Source organism: Lissotriton vulgaris, unplaced genomic scaffold, assembly GCF_964263255.1.
Source record: "Lissotriton vulgaris unplaced genomic scaffold, aLisVul1.2 SCAFFOLD_370, whole genome shotgun sequence".
Lineage (NCBI taxonomy): Eukaryota > Metazoa > Chordata > Amphibia > Caudata > Salamandridae > Lissotriton > Lissotriton vulgaris.
This window is the reverse complement of record NW_028247800.1, coordinates 226,203-239,520: the sequence shown is the minus strand read 5'-3', so window position 1 is coordinate 239,520 and position 13,318 is coordinate 226,203. Positions and strand designations below refer to the sequence as shown.

The following is a 13,318-nucleotide window of genomic DNA, read 5'->3' as shown; positions in this document are numbered from 1 at the left end:
AAGCTTTTGCTAATAGGAATAAGACAAAAGTGAAAAGGCAACCACCTTTGAATTGTGTAGAGAGTCTATGGTGGCAATGGGAGAAAGCAGTGACTGATTTCATGCGACTGTTAGACATTATAGGCAGAGGAAATAGATTTATTTTAATCATGATAGACTAACATGCCAAGTGATTTATGATAAGGGCTGTTGACAATTAAGATACACACACTATAAGATCACTTTTAGAGAATATGTTTTTAGAGGGATGTATATCTAAGACAATTTTGTCTGAAAACAGAGTACATTGTTTTTCAAGAAAAAATGAGGAATTCTCAACCAGACTAGGCTAAAATATGAGAGATGAATAGCAAAGAATATTTAGTTGTCTAAAACTAGTAGGCTTTTTCTGAAAAGAGAAGTATAAATAATGATGTGGGCCTACCTAGTGACTCCTCACTCTTTGACTGGGATCTCATCATTCCTATCATTGAAAAGAAGAAAGCCAACCACTAAGGAATCATCCCTTATGTATCTGAATAAACATAAACACATTTGGGATGATAAAGATAATATCAAGGAATCCGTGAAGGAGAAACCAAATAATCCCCCATGGGTATGGTATGCTACAAAGGGAGGTAAAGCAATCTAGTTTAAAGGTGCTGATTGAGCAATCACTAAAAAAGAAGACTGGAAAGAAAGGAAGACAATACGTATTTAGGACCCTTCGGGGGTGTCATTGTTCACAATAAAGGGCCCAGTTCACAGAGTTAAACTTGGACCTGAATATTAATGTTTACCTGAAGACCTAAAATCTAAGTTTAGGCCTGAAATCTAACTTTAGACCCGAAGTCTAAGTTTAGACCCGAAGTCTAAGTATAGACCCGAAGTCTAACTTTAGACTTCAGGTCTAAACTTAGACTTCAGGTCTAAGTTTACCTTTGTATATTGGGCCCAAAGTGGTTATTTTACAAAATGAAGGTGATGGAGTTTTAGCAGTATATGCAAAGTACCAAGGAGATGGGGGTGGGAGGGGTTGAATAAAAGTAGGTACATGTATGGCGTTGTCACTGGATATCTAAAGACTAGTCTTTAGCTCATTCTTAATCACTGTTGGAACACCTAATGAGATTTCTACAATGCAGTTGAAGCACAATGGTGAAAAAATTGCAGCTGGAGGTCGCTGAAATAAATATTCCTGTTTACTAAACCAGTGTATGTGGTGGTTGGAGCACTACAGTCTTCTAACAACCTGTGTTCAAGAGTGTGTAACATGGTGTGATATTATCAGTGCACTAAATTGAGGTGGTCCTAGACTTCATCTTAGAGGCCCCAGATATTCATGGGTTTTGGAAAGTAGTTTTAATACAATGCAATGAGATCTCGGAAGATTCAAGAACGAATCATTGACGGAATTGCATAAAGTAGCTTTAGTGTGAACATTCACAATAGGCATATTGCACACATGATACTGTGATCACCTTACTATTAGATGTATAAAACCCTTTCTTTATCCTGATGGATAAACTGCTCACAGTCTGCACAATTACAGATCCCTGTAGACTTTGATCATCACAGATCTTCAACAGTAACTGGTCAGAGTTACTAATATTAGAGCCATTTATCAGAGGATGTAGAAATTCCAGTGTGCCCTTTTCGGAGTCCAACCCCTTCTGCTATGTGGTTCCTCTACAGGGTGCAGACCTCCCTGTCATATTGGTACTGTTCTACATTTATATAAAAGGACACTAATCAGTGTGCCAGGGTGTCACAGCTTCACTGGCCTTCTCTTGCTGTTGGATATTTTGCTCTTGTTCTGCTCCAGTCCTGCCAACTCCAGCTTTTTCCAAGCCCTGCTCGCATCAGCTCTGATCCAGCCCCTCCACCTCCACCTCCTGCACCGCTCGAGCCCTCACAGCTCTGCTCCAATCCTGCCAGCTCCTGCTTTTCTCCCGACCTAACCAGTTTGAGCTGTTCTCCAGTCCTCATCTTACCTAGAACTCAAACTTCGGCTTTGCAAGAAATGTCCTACAATTGAGACCTGAAACCTCTGCATTTTTGTGCTTTTGAGCTTATCAATCCGCACTGTCTTGCAGTGCTTTCTAGAGGGCATCCTCTCTGTAATCTGTGTTACACTGGGGACAAACGGTGTGGCTTCCGGAAGGAGTTGTCCTTTCCTCACAAACTCAATGGCAGAACACTTCCACCTCATGGCAATTACAGCAAGAAATCCAAGAACTCTTACTATTTTATAGGTATGGCTAACCCACTACTTGTTGAAATGTTTGAGAATTCAACTTCAGTGGTAGCTGCTATCTTTCTGTTATCAGTGGCCCTGAATTTTTGTATTCAGTGACAGAGGCTTTTGTAACTTTAAACCTGACTATACTCTTGAAAGACAACAATACACTCCTATAAATTAAACATGCTCAAGCACGCCCAGGTATCTAATGGAAAACCAATCCTGATGAATGCAAGTAGTAAAATCCAAACATTTATTCAAAAAAAGTAACATGCCGCATTTCCATGCTCAAAATGTAAAAACATCAGAACTCCCTTACAAAGATCACCTAAGGGTAGAGAAACGCTATACATAGGTTGTGTCTGGAGAGCAGCCTGGAAAGGAGACATGAACGGAGAATCGCACAACCTGGTTCTTTTTTTTTTTTTTTGGTTTTCTTCTTTTTTTATTTTTTTTATATTTTTATTTACAGTTTTACATCCATTCCCCCCCAACCCCCCAAACATACATGGCGGATAGGTAAACTTATAAACATACGCACATTAACATCATGAGCATTGTTTTTCCTTTTTGTTTAACACAACAATACATAAGCCAAACTAATAACAAAATCCTATATACATTGCAGCCATGCTAGTATATTTTAAATTAACTTTGTGAGTCCCGCCATTGTGTAAAAGGGTTCCAGATTTCCATACCCCTGTTGCGACACTGTCTGTCTTTCTGTTTGTAAATGGCTATCTCGTTATTCTGCACCGCTAATAGCCTAGCTAGCCACTGTTGGAAAGAGGGTGCTAACGGATCGAGCCAAGCAAAGGCTAGGCATAGCTGAAAGACAGCCATCGCTACAAATATGAACTCATGGCCAATTCCAAGGTTGTCAGGATCGTCTGCCCCAAGTACCATTGCCTCATTTGACGGAGTAACCTCTCTATGGAGAACAGCTGATAAGAACCTCTCTATGTCTTGTATTAAGGGAATTAACCCAGGGCATGAGGCAAAGATATGTATGGAATCGGCTTCAAATAGGTTACATCTCGGGCAGCAGGTCCCTTTGCCGGTTCCTCATTTTGAATCTTGTCAGGTGTGTAGTAGAGAAAGAAACAGGTTTTATAAAATTGTGCTTGAAGTTTAGTGGAAATAAGGATAGTCTGAGCTAACTGGCAGGTATATAAAAAGCCTTCGTTTGAAATCCCATGTTTGCTTTGCCATTTTAATGATGTTTTATCTAGGTCATCCGGGAATATGGCCAGCAATAGCGCGTAAACTCCTCCTATAGTGTGATTTCTAGAGTGTATGATCATCTCTACTAGGGTAGATTCTTCCCCCAATGTCCGAGCCCCTGGCTTATGAGTTAAAAAATCCCTGATTTGGAGATATTTAACGAAATCCCGCCAGTCTAAACTGTATTCATCCCTCAGAGCTTCAAAAGATTTAATCCCCTGTATTGTAAACATATCCCCTAATTGTGTCATCCTCAAAATCTTCCCAAGACTGGTGAGACAGTTTCTTAAGCTTCCTGAACTTCAATCTGAACTCCTCTTCTGGGGAAACAGGTACCATACTTGGGGAACTGGGAGTTGGACTTCCTACACTGAAATCTATATAGCTGCCACCACTGGACTCAACCCTCCCTGGGTAATCCAGAAAATTATAACTGCGCTCAGGGGATAACCTATCCTCTAGGGTTATCTTCTCCCTGAGCAAGGCCCTTTCAGCCTCTAGCTTGGCATGCTCTAACCTGGGCTGTTCCAACGCTAGCTGGTGGTCCCGCTCTTCTCTCCTATCTAACCAATCCTCTGGGGACAGGACAAGGGATGGGGTGCTGCACCTGATAATGGACCCAGCAAGGGACTCCCTATCTATGGGGTCCTCACTATCTGCTGGTGCCCATTCACTGTCATCTTCATCAACTTCATATTCTTCAGGGCTCCCCTCAGACTCACCCCCCTCATGGCGTGCGGCCCGGGCCCTATCTTCCTCACTGCGCTCAAGATCCCATTGACCCTTTTGCCATTGGATCAGGCTGTCCCTAAGCTGGGACTGAGTATCCGACTCACTCACCTCCATGCCTCCCTCTTCACAGAATCTGACCAGCTCTAACCTACTGTTTCTAAAAAGACCACAGAGATCAAAAGCAGGCTCCATTTTGGCCGACGTCCTCACGAAGAGATAAACACAAGGAACCTAGGGGTCTGAGCTTAACAGGAGTATACAATAAAAAAAATTCAGCAAGCTCCCTAACTCAGAGAGCTCACACTCCTTTGTCCAGTGCAACACACCACTCATCCACACACACACCCTACCTCTCGGACTGGTAAGGCAGTTTCTACCACCCCTGACTTCTCAACCTGATCATAAGCGACACAGGTACCAAACTCTGGGAGCAGGGCGGGGAACAAATGGACTGGACACAATTACAAAATGACACTATTCAGTAGAAGAAATAATGGAACTTCACCAAAAAAACAATAATCCCCAAAATGTGGTTATCTAAAAATGCAGAGTTTTGTAGTGCGGCCAGTTGCTACTGCGGTCCAGCGCAAACGCAAGTCCAAATCCTCACCGCTTGCCACCAATTTTAGAAAAGGGACCCCTGGCTGGCTAGGGCTCACGCCAAAGTCAGTCAGAGACCACCATTCCCAAGTCAGGGCAAGGGAGTTACACACCAAGATAACCCCTGCTCACCCTCTAGGTAACGTGACGCGAGCAGCAAGGCTAATCTCGGAGCCCATGTGTAAAGCGCTTGCGCGCGCACCCAGAAACAACACCCAAGGCCCACCACAAATGAAACTCCACACAAAGTTATATACAAAATAGCCTTTGTATCATAGCAAAACACATTAGATAAAAACACACACTTTACAATGTGCCAACAGGTACGGGCAGAATTTACAGGGGATTATGTACAGGACAGGGCCACATGGACCACTGTCAGGGGTATGCACTTTTAGAACTAGCACTTGTAATTAGCACTTTGTAGGAATAATAATACTTGTAGGTATAACACTAGCACATAGAACATATCATGACTGTAGCACCAAAATAGTACATGTAGCACACAACCAGTAATTACTGGTAAAGGGTAAGTACCTCCTACGTAACCCTAACCACCTTAGGAAAATCACACAGGGAACCAGGACCTGACTTGCAGGGCCTATAGAAGGAAACACAATCACCTAAGCATATAACACATAGCAAAGGGAAAGAAGCAAAACACATGATGCATAAAAACATTCAGTGGTGCAGGTAGAACAATTGCGCAGAAATCACATAAGGTAAGTAAATCACTAGTTGGGCAAGGTGCACATAGGCAAAACAACAGAACTGCCCCCCAGGCCAACTGGCCTCTCTGGGGCTGAAACGCCCTGTGTCCAAAAGTCAGGGCAGGCTGCGCAGGCAGCCAAGGAACAAGCCTAAACGTGGCAACTGCCCGCTAAGTGCTGGGCAGCTGTGGAGGCAATGGGAAAACACGTGTTGGAGCCTCGTGGGCTCAAGAACAACAATGGGGCCAAACACAACGTGGGATCCTCGTGGCTCTAGCAACAATGCTGTGCCTTCGTTGGAGTCCCACTCGAGGGACTCAAGATACACAAATGCCCCCTTGAGCCTCGCTGGTTCTAAATAAAGAATGCCCCACTCGTTGGAGTCCCTCTCGGGGGACTCAGGAAAACAACAGCCCCTCAGAGCTGCGTGGGCTCTTAGCAACCAATTGCCGCCATGTAGAGCCTCTCGGGGCTTGTCAACAAATCTGGCCCCTTCGGTGGAGTCCCTCGCGGGGGACTCGAAATACACAAAATGCCCCCAGAGCCTCGTGGCTCTAATCACACAAAACTGGGCCCTGAGCCTCTCGGGGCTCTTAACTCAAATAACCACGCTGCCACGAGCCTCTGCGGCTCGAACGATTAGTGCCCCTGAGCCTCTCAGGCTCGTAAAACAAATAGACCCCCGGAGCCTTCGGGCTCTTGACAAATGTCCTCGCGCCAGAGGGTAGGGGCGGGCACCGTCAATGTGCAAACGCCCTCCTCTCAATAAGGAACACCGATCCTTACTCACCGGCTGTTTGCGGCGCTCCGGTCACTGCTGGGGGAAGGCACCCGCCGAGTCCAGCAGCATGCGGGGCTCTCCTTCCGCACTGGAGCCCCGCCTGCCTCTACGCCGGTTCTCCTCTCGCCTGCTGTCTGCCAATAGCAGCGCGGGTTGCCCAGCGAGCCTCCCGCGGCTTTAACCAATGGCAGCAAGTCCTCGGGTGACGTCAGCGGCTGCACTCTATCGGCCCCAGTGCTGTGGTGGTGATTTTATGTGCAAGATGCGGGGTGAAAAATGCTGGGTGGGCACCGGCCAAAGCAAATAAGGCGCTTCCAGACGCCAGAAAGCATTAAACGCGCTCCCAGCGCTGGGCAGAGGATCACAGCGCTCCCAAGCTCTGAAGGGCAAGAAAAAGCGCTCTCAAGCACTCGAGGCAAGGTTAAGTGCTCCCAAGCGCTAGGGGCACGGTCCAGATCCAGCAAAGTTCTTTAGGTAGGCGGGGGGCAAGGCTGGGCCCAGAGCCAGCTCACGGGGCCTCCAGGCAGGGAGGCAGTCCAAGTGGCGGTCCTCCTGGAGCCCAGCAGCAGCAGCAGCCCCCCGCAGATAGGATCCTGGAAGAGAACAACATCATGGGGACACAGCCCCTTTTTATACAAGTAAATCCTTTGTCTGTAGGTGCAGGGTGGGGGAGAAACCAGTCGCAGTTGGTTTGGAGTACTTTGTTTTCCTCAGCCACCCTTTCCATTCACTAGGCAGGCTAGGGTCATTAGACGCACCACAGGGGGCGGAGCCAGCATTGTGTGGGGAAAGCCCAGCCCTATTCAGGACCCAGGTGCACCCCTCCCTCACATCACTCATGCTAATCTCTCAACTAACCACTGGGGCAGGCCCATCCAGACTCCTGGAGCCAGGCTCACCAGCCAGGTCCAGACAATCACACACCAGCACCCTTACTGCACACACACACCAATGTCTAGAAGTGGCATTTCCACACTAGACACATTCACGTCGCACACATAATTGCCCAGCATTCAATCTCACGAGTTTGCACATACCAAACTCGAGCCTGCTCCCCACACATCAGGAATTAACATGGACACACACATTCCCCATGCATTCCTATGGGAGGGCAGGCCAGCCTCACTACACGCACGCACTTTACTCTGGGACACAGGGAAAAAGTGCGCAGAGACCAAAAATCACTAACACAGATCACATACTAAAAGCAGAAAGTATAAGTTTAGACCCTAAGTCTAAGTTTAGACCCGAAGTCTAAGTTTAGACCCGAAATCTAAGTTTAGACCCGAAGTCTAAGTTTAGACCCGAAGTCTAAGTTTAGACCCGAAGTCTAAGTTTAGACCTGAAGTCTAACTTTAGACCTGAAGTCTAACTTTAGACCCAAAGTCTAACTTTAGACTTCAGGTCTAAACTTAGACTTCAGGTCTAAGTTTACCTTTGTAAATTGGGCCCAAAGTGGTTTTCTTATAAAAATGAAGGTGATGGAGTTTTGGAAGTATATGCAAAGTACCAGGGAGATGGGGGTGGGAGAGGTTGAATAAAAGTAGGTACATGTATGGCGTTGTCACTGGATATCTATAGACTAGTCTTTAGCTCAGAATTCTGGATCACTGTTGGAACACCTAATGAGATTTCTACAATGCAGTTGAAGCACAATGGTGAAAAAATTGCAGCTGGAGGTTGCTGAAATAAATATTCCTGTTTACTAAACCAGTGTATGTGATGTTTGGAGCACTACAGTCTTCTAACAACCTGTGTTCAAGAGTGTGTAACATGGTGTGACATTATCAGTGCACTAAATTAAGGTGATCCTAGACTTCATCTTAGAGGCCCCAGATATTCATGGGTTTTGGAAATTAGTTTTAATACAATGCAATGAGATCTCGGAAGATTCAAGAACGAATAATTGACGGAATTGCATAAATTAGCTTTAGTGTGAACATTCACAATGGGCATATTGCACACATGATACTGTGATCACCTTACGATTAGATGGATACAACCCTTTCTTTATCCTGATGGATAAACTGCTCACAGTCTGCACAATTACAGATCCCTATAGACTTTGATCATCACAGAACTTCAACAGTAACTGGTCAGAGTTACTATTATTAGAGCCATTTATCAGAGGATGTAGAAATTCCAGTGTGCCCTTTTCGGAGTCCAACCCCTTCTGCTATGTGGTTCCTCTACAGGGAGCAGACCTCCCTGTCATATTGGTACTGTTCTACAATTATATAAAAGGACACTAATCAGTGTGCCAGGGTGTCACAGCTTCACTGGCCTTCTCTTGCTGTTGGATATTTTGCTCTTGCTCTGCTCCAGTCCTGCCAACTCCAGCTTTTTCCAAGCCCTGCTCACATCAGCTCTGCTCCAGCCCCTCCACCTCCACCTCCTGTACCGCTCGAGCCCTCACAGCTCTGCTCCAATCCTGCCAGCTCCTGCTTTTCTCCCGACCTAACCAGTTTGAGCTGTTCTCCAGTCCTCATCTTACCTAGAACTCAAAATTCGGCTTTGCAAGAAATGTCCTACAATTGAGACCGGACACCTGCATTTTTGTGCTTTTGAGCTTATCAATCCGCACTGTCTTGCAGTGCTTTCTAGAGGGCATCCTCTCTGTAATCTGTGTTACACTGGGGACAAACGGTGTGGCTTCCGGAAGGAGTTGTCCTTTCCTCACAAACTCAATGGCAGAACACTTCCACCTCATGGCAATTACAGCAAGAAATCCAAGAACTCTTACTATTTTATAGGTATGGCTAACCCACTACTTGTTGAAATGTTTGAGAATTCAACTTCAGTGGTATCTGCTATCTTTCTGTTATCAGTGGCCCTGAATTTTTGTATTCAGTGACAGAGGCTTTTGCAACTTTAACCCTGACTATACTCTTGAAAGACAACAATACACTCCTATAAATAAAGCATGCTCAAGCACGCCCAGGTATCTAATGGAAAACCAATCCTGATGAATGCAAATAGTAAACTCCAAACACTTATTCAAAAAAAGTAACATGCCGCATTTCCATGGTCAAAATGTAAAAACATCAGAACTCCCTTACAAAGATCACCTAAGTGTAGAGAAACGCTATACATAGGTTGTGTCTGGAGAGCAGCCTGGAAAGGAGACATGAACGGAGAATCACGCAACCTGGTTCTCTTTTTTTTTTTTTTTTTAAATATTTTTATTTACAGTTTTATATCCATTCCCCCACCCCCCAAACATACATGGCGGACAGGTAAACATATAAACATACGCACATTAACATCATGAGCATTGTTTTTCCTTTTTGTTTAACACAACAATACGTAAGCCAAACTAATAACAAAATCCTATATACATTGCAGCCTTGCTAGTTTATTTTAAATTAACTTTGTGAGTCCCGCCATTGTGTAAAAGGGTTCCAGATTTTCATACCCCTGTTGCAACACCGTCTGCCTTTCTGTTTGTAAATGGCTATCTCGATATTATGCACCGCTAATAGCCTAGCTAGCCACTGTTGGAAAGAGGGTGCTAACGGATCGAGCCAAGCAGAGGCTAAGCATACCTGAAAGACAGCCATCGCTACAAATATGAACTCGTGGCCAATTCCAAGGTTGTCAGGATCGTCTGCCCCAAGTACCATTGCCTCATTTGACAGAGTAACCTCTCTATGGAGAACAGCTGATAAGAACCTCTCTATGTCTTGTATTAAGGGAATTAACCCAGGGCATGAGGCAAAGATATGTATGGAATCGGCTTCAAATAGGTTACATCTGGGGCAGCAGGTCCCTCATTTTGCAATCTTGTCAGGTGTGTAGTAGAGAAAGAAACCGGTTTTATAAAATTGAGCTTGAAGTTTAGTGGAAATAAGGATAGTCTGAGCTAACTGGCATGTATATAAAAAGCCTTCGTTTGAAATCCCAAGTTTGCTTTGCCATTTTAATGATGTTTTATCTAGGTCATCCGGGAATATGGCCAGCAATAGCGCCTAAACTCCTCCTATAGTGTGATTTTCAGAGTGTATGATCATCTCTACTGGGGTAGATTCTTCCCCCAATGTCCTAGCCCCCGGCTTATGAGTTAAAAAATCCCTGATTTGGAGATATTTAAAGAAATCCCGCTAGTCTAAACTGTATTCATCCCCCAGTGCTTCAAAAGATTTAATCCCCTGTATTGTAAACATATCCCCTAATTGTGTTATTCCTAATCTGTGCCATTTATTTACACAACTATCTTTGAAGACCATTGGTGGAGGAATTGGATTATTCATTATTGGAGTGTACTGTGTAATTTGTCCTATTCCAAATGTTTTCCTTATGGACTTCCATACTTTAAAACCACTATAGAGAGTCTTAAATTTGACCTTCGTATGATAGCTGTCATGCATATGCCTCCATAGATAGCCATAGCTAGAATTTCCCACAAGCAACTGGAAAATCGATACTGTATGTTCCTGTGTTATCCCCCTCTTGTAGTAATTCCTTACTATACAGTAATACACATGACCAGTAGTATCTTCTTAGATTAGGAAGAGCTAGCCCGCCTCTATTTTTAGGAAAGGTGAGATATTTATATGCCCGTCGAGGTTGTGCATACGCCCATATAAAGCTTGAAAATGTACGTTCCATTGCGGTAAGCCACTGATTAGCAAATTGCCCTAAATAGATATATTATTTTTGGGAAAAAACACCATTTTAATTGCGTTTGCCATCCCAATGATGGATAGATGAAGATTATCTAGGCGTCGTAAATCCTTATGCATTGCGTTCAACATTGGCTTAACATTAATATCCACAACTTCCTCCAAGTTTGGGGAAATGGTGACCCCCAGGTACGTTGCTCCCTTCACCACTCTAGGATCATTCATCACAATTTTTTGATTTAAAACAATTTGTGTCTTCCCCTGATTAAGTGCATAACCAGAGACTAGTCCAAATGTTCTTGTCCTCGGCCTCAATGGTCAATATTGCACCTGCCGGATCTGGGGTTACTATAGCAATATCGTCAGCATATGCTAATGTTTTTGTAGCGTGCCCCTGTAGTGTACTAGGTGATATGTTGTTGTTTTTTCCCAGGTAACGAATAAACAAATCTATATATATATTGCAAAGCGCAATGGTGAGCAAGGGCAGCCCTGGCGAGTTCCTCTGGATATAGGGATTTCCTTAGTTAAACTTCCATCAACGGACACTACTGCCCTAGGATTAACATACATCATTTGTGTAGCCTGTATAAACCCTGTTCGGAATCCAATCTTTGCCATCGCTTTCCAGAGAAACTGCCAGGAGACCCTATCAAAAGCCTTCTCTGCATCCAGAAGAATTAGGGCCATAGGGTCTCCTGCAGTTCCTGTTCCATCAAAAAGCGCGATAACCCTCTGGATATGATCTACAGTTGACCTCCTGGGGACAAAACCATGTTGACTACTGGCAACTACTTTATGTATTATTGGTGCTACTCGGTTTGCAAACATTTTTGAGTATATTTTGGAGTCAGCGTTTATAAGAGTTATGGGACGGTATGACCCCAAGAGTTCAGGAGGATGCCCTTTTTTGGCGAAGATCACGATTTTGGCCCTGGATCAGGAGCTAGGTGGTTCACCCCCAGAGAAAATATGGGTAATCAAGTCATTTAATATATGCTTGATTTGATCTAAAAATGTGCTATAAAACTCTGAGGGGATACTATCAAGTCCTGTTGCCTTCCCTTTTGGGAGGCTCTTAACCGCCGTTAGCATCTCCTCCATACTCGGAGTTTCCTCCAACGCCTGCTGGCTGTTATCCTCAAAGCTTCCGCCTTCACAGTTCTTTAGATACCTTTACATTTCTGCTATATCCCCACTGCCATCTTTTGAGTATAGTTCTGTATAAAACCTTCAAAAGGCTTCCTTGATTGATTCTGGATCTTTTAATTGTCCTGCCAATGGATCTATAATCTCCCTAATTAGGTTAACATTAGTCTGTTGCCGCATTCGCACCCCCAGTTGGTGACCCACTAATTCACTAACTTCATAAACTAATTCCTTTTGTGCAGTGGCTTTCCGTATTGCTTTATCTGTGAAAATATTAGTAATTTCTGCTTTAGCAACTGCAACTTGGGCTAAGATGTCCGAGATATCCCCATTTAGGTCCCCCTTATTGGTGACGCTAACACGACCTACTTCTGCTATCATGAGCGCATCCTTTACCCTCCGTATCTTCTTCTTCTCTTGCTTATTCGATCGAAGTGAAAATAGCATGGTCTCACCCCGAATCACGGCTTTTAAAGCGTCCCACACAATTTCTATTGAGGTGCTGTTAATGTTCTCTGCTAAAAATTTGGGAATCCAATCTTTCATATGAAGACAATATTGGGAGCCATTCAGTAGTGCTTTTTCAAATGTCCAAAGTGTTGGTTCTTTTTTAACCAAACTAATAGTTAGCGTACAGAAAAGGGGATTATAATCAGATAGTACACGGGGCATTTTCACGATTTGACAGTCCTTAATAAGTGTGTTTGACAGAAAGATATAATCTATTCTGGCGTGTGTACGGTGTGGATTTGAGTAGCCTAAATCACTGCTATTAGTGTTGGAAGTCTGCCAGCTGTCCACAAGCCCATGTGCAAAACACAGATTCTTGAGAGCGCGAAATACCTTTGGTTTTCATCCTTTGTAAACCCAATCATCCTTCAAAGACCAATCGGTCGGGAGATTTATGTTAAAATCTCCACAGACTAGGAGCGGAAGAGGCCAGTGTGAAAGTTCATTAGAAACCTAATTAATGTCCCCAGGATCGTCTGAATTACTCCCGTATATAGCACAAATTGTCAATTTTTGGCCTGATTTATAGTTGCATTCGGTGATAGCCCAGCGGCCAAACTTGTCAGTTTTGGATTTACTAAAAACCTACCCACTCCCTTTAGCCAAGATAGCAACCCCCGTTTCTTAACCCCTTGGGAGGTAGCATACACCAATTTGTACCGCAGTGTATTTAATATCTGGCTCTCTGAACCTTCGATATGCGTCTCTTGAATGCATACAATATTTGCTCCCTAATTTTGTAAGCCAATTGCAACTGTTTATATCTTTT

The 13,318-nt window shown here is 44.0% G+C and overlaps 1 protein-coding gene across 3 annotated transcripts in view; it reads left to right on the top strand.

The window, feature by feature from the left end:
- Positions 1 to 13,318, top strand: part of BEND2 (BEN domain containing 2) — a 216,909-nt gene that overhangs the window by 40,222 nt on the left and 163,369 nt on the right. The window lies entirely within an intron of this gene.